We start from the raw sequence: 4,330 nt of genomic DNA, 5'->3' as shown, positions 1-4,330 counted from the left end.
TTTCTGCTGTGGTTTTCCTTTTCCTTCTGGCTATTTTTATTGCTTCCTCCTCCCTCCCTGTGCCATTCACCTTCTACCTGATAAAAGGGTTATGCCGGCTGGGCGAGAAGTAGCTGACTTTTGCAGTATTTCTGTCAGTTTAAATCACGTAAGCTTTGAACGTGATACTATGTGACTCTGATGACAGCAAGTTTGTCATATCTTGAAGTAACCCTATGCCTGCAATGCTGGTAACTTTCTAGGAGCTTCTTTCCAGGCAAGAAATAAAGTACTCGTGTTTTATTCTGCTCCTTTCCCAGCAAATGCTTTTTTTTTCTTGCTTGCTTAGCTTTTTTGGCTACTTTTGTCAGACTTTGTTTTTGAAGTCAAGTGGACTGGTGCTAATGGCTGCATGACATAGTTGGCAGCTTGCTGTAAAGGACTTTGGTGCTTCAGTCGTCTGTGAAGTTTTATGTATGTCATTTTGAATGTCTGATTATATGCTGCAGTTTATCTAGTCACATCAAAAAGTCGACACTTTGCTATAATGCAGCAGTGGGTAAGCTAATCAGCTGATGTTTTTGTTCCCTCCTATAAATATTTATAGTAAATGGCATAAGGGAAAGGCAGTAACTGATTTTCAGAAGTATTTTTTCTTTGACGAGTAAAGGTTGATAGCCTTTTCATTTTGTTTTAGATTTACAAGTTAGGCTCTCTTCCACCAAAAACTTAATTTTTTTTTTCTGCTTAGAGGACTTGGGTAGCCATTAGATAAAGGTTTATTTTTTGTCATTTTCACATAAAGTCTTAAAATTATATCTGGAAGAAATAGTTTTTCTATCTTGAACAAACCTTTTCTCATGGAAGAAGCACTTCTAAGGTACTTTTAGGTATATTATAATACTTTGATGGCAGTAAAACTTTTGTACTGCTATATATTAAATCTTAGGAAGAGATAGCTGTTCAGTGTGTTCTCAGTGCCATTCCATCCTATTTTACAGTTCAATTAAAAAAAGAGTTGGTCCTGATAATTGACTCTCTCAGAGCTATTGACAAGGACTTCAATTCCTATGAAATACAGCGTAAGGTTCGGCATGCAGGGAGAGTCTCTGTTTTTGTTTTCCAGTGCTTGTAAAGGTTCAGGAACTGGGCTAGGAATAGTCATCTTCAGGAAACAGATTCTCAGTACCACATTAGTTATCATTCTTTATGTATATAATTCTGTTTACTGGATTGTGATTGAGTGCAATGTAGTGTTTGCCAACTTGAAACTTAATTGTGAAGCTTGAAGGATTTCCCCAGATTTTTAGTACAGTTTATAGGTAACCGCAGCTTTTATGGATTGTTCTGTGCATTGAGCTTTTACTCTGCCATCTCCAAATTGCTTATGAGATTTTTTACCTAACATTAAGTATTACATTTTTATTAAGGAAATGGTTCACATGCAGTACCTTTGCTAGCTTGTATGACATTAAAAGAAAGCTGCATTCTTGGGAAAAAAAACCAAAAAACAACCCACAACTAACCATTTTTTCAAAAAGACAGTTGTGTAAGTTGTCATTTGAGACACTGAACTTGAAAACAATATGCTAGGTATTAAAGAGTAAAGGATTAAATAGATGAAGGAGCTACTTAAGGTACAGTTGCTGGGACTTTTGCAAATGCTCAGTCCTCCTTATGGTGCAAGAGGATGAGATGAGGGAGACAGCACCACTATGTTAATAGCAGCGGCCATTTCTTACTGCTGTCAAAGGAAGACTATATTGCTGTCCTGGTGAATAATTCTTTAGTGTAAGGCTCGGTAACATACTGCTCATTTCTGTATGCTGTGTTATTTGTGTGGTTTTGCCTTATTTAGAATGCTGGTTATCATAGTGTTTACCTGCTCTCTACAAGCTTTTTGGGTAGGTTGCTGTTGCTGCAGAGACCATGACTCTTGCTACTATGTATTGCTAAATCCTAAATTTTTAACACAGAGTATATTCCTACAAGTGTGAATTCACTTAGGTAAATGGTATGTTCTTGCAAACAATTTACTTCAATGTTTAAAAATGTAAACACAAGTGGTATTTTGGAATTAAGATTGCCTAGAGCACGAAGAATGCAGAAATCTTCTTATATGGTTCTGTTTAAACAGACTTATAAGTACTTTGAAAAAGAATATTTCGACCCATGAATAGCTTCTGAGACTTTGGGATACATGAAATGAGATAATATGAAGAGTGCATTTGCTTGTGATTTAATCTGCACTGGACTGGGGGAGCTCGCATGTACTTCTGTGAGAGGTAGAAGTGCTTTTGGAACCCCAGAATATAACCAGCTTCAGGGTTTCAATACAGGTTCTCTTCTGCCTAGCATTTGTGACCTTTTAAGTAACTATGTGTTTTCTCAGTTCATACCTATAGTTTTTCTATTTAATTTTTAATGCATTGCATTTTAACACTATTCTGTCACCTGAGATTTTGTACTCCTTCCTTTTTTTGTGTACTAGTTTGCCTTTTTTTTTGTACTGTAGCATTTACCAAATATTTTGTTCAGCTACTTACTTGCGCTATCTGATAAGTAGCATCAAAGTAATGACTTCGTTGCTGCAGACTTGTTACTTTTTTTCACGTTTCAAATCAAAAGCTCAATGATGATAAGAAGTAAAGTCTGAGCTTTAGCTTTGAAAATATTTTGGGTTGCACCAAGCTTTGGATACAAAGAAAAACATGGAAATATATATGTATAGATGAACAATATTACAGGTTTTGCAGAGCTATTGTGGTAGACAGACATAAAAAAACTTAAATTTTGGTTTTTGTCTTGAAAAGTGTAATTTGATATATGGTTTTAGCAACTCCTGGGTTTATGATAATAAGATATCATGTTTTAATATATGCTTAACAGATTCAAAAAATATACATTTCTATATAATATTTATTAAGAACAGACGTTTCTGGAAAATAAAAACTTAATAGAATATAGTGCAAGTAGAACAGATTCAGTAGTATTGATAAACTTTGTATATCCATACTTGGTGTTGATTTTTCGGGTTTCCCTTGGAGAGAACTGTGTTTTTTGGAATGTAATTACAAATCACTTTGCAGGAAGATCCTAGTATTAGGCGTGGAAAGTTTCAGACGTCTCTGGCTCTTTGAAGTAGTCTGTTTTCTGGTTGTGGGGTTTTTAATTGTTGTTGCTGGGATTTTGTGGTTGGGTTTTTTTTTTAATTATTTGTGTGGTTTTCTTGTGTGTGGTAGCTTGGTCTTGCTGGTTTCTTGAGGGGTGAGAGGTTTTTAAGTAAATAAAATGCAAAGGTACTTTAAATTTTATTAAAATCACATTTTTCTTTCCAGGGCAGGCGTGTTCTGCATTAAAGTGTGTTGGTCAATTGAATATGTGAATTCTGTTTATGTAAACTGAGAAAGTCCTTCAGCTTCAGCAACAGAGAGATTATCCTTGTTTCCTGTAAGAGAAAGTTTTAATAGCAGGATTTTAGCATGAAAACTCTCCATGGTTTTGAGAGGTAGTATTTCTGCCAGTTTCAATGAGAAAGAAAAGCTTAACATGAAAGTAGAGGTTAAAATAAAAATTTTGAGCCTCAGATGTGACATTATTGTGTGTTTATTTTATGACAATTTCTTTCAAGTATGATGTTATTAAAATGACAACAGAAATGCTCAGCACTAAACTGTTGTAGTGGTGGCTATGTGTTTTTTCTTCCTTGTGTCTAAGCTAAACCTTCCTCCTTTCAGTTAAAAGCAATTGTATTGCTAAAAGCAATTGTATTGCCTCTTGACATATCACTCCATGCCCTTGAAAAAAGTCCCTGTCCAACTTCCTGGTAGGCTCTCTCTTGGTGCTGGAAGGCTGCTCTAAGGTCTCCCAAGAGCTCTCTCATCTCCAGGGTGAAGAGTCCCAACTCTTTCAGCCTTTCTTTGTATAGGAGAATTATTCCATCACTCCAGTCATTTTTGTTGTCCCCTTCTGGACTTGCTTCAGCAAGTCCACATCCTTGCTACATTGGGACCCCCAGCACTTGTGTCAGTAAAATCTCCTCTGAATACTGTTATGACATCTGACCAGAATTATTGCTGCCTTAGAGTGGCTGAGCATCTTGCTGTTATTCTAGTACATATATGTATGTATATGTATATATATCAACTTAGTATTCAGGAAGATGGAGTTCATACAAGTCCTCTATAGGCACTCCCAGTAATGCCTAATAGACACATCTGAGCATGAGGTCTGAATGAACAGTGCAAGTTCATTTCTTTAGCCATTGTTTTGAGAAAAAGAAAACTGCTTTGTGATGGTCCTTGCAATTTAGTTTTGTGGTTAGAGTATTGGATTCCATGTTATTCTCAAT

The sequence above is a fragment of the Geospiza fortis genome, unplaced genomic scaffold (genome assembly GCF_000277835.1).
Source record: "Geospiza fortis unplaced genomic scaffold, GeoFor_1.0 scaffold325, whole genome shotgun sequence".
Classification (NCBI taxonomy): Eukaryota; Metazoa; Chordata; class Aves; order Passeriformes; family Thraupidae; genus Geospiza; species Geospiza fortis.
Note: the sequence above shows the minus strand (reverse complement) of the source record.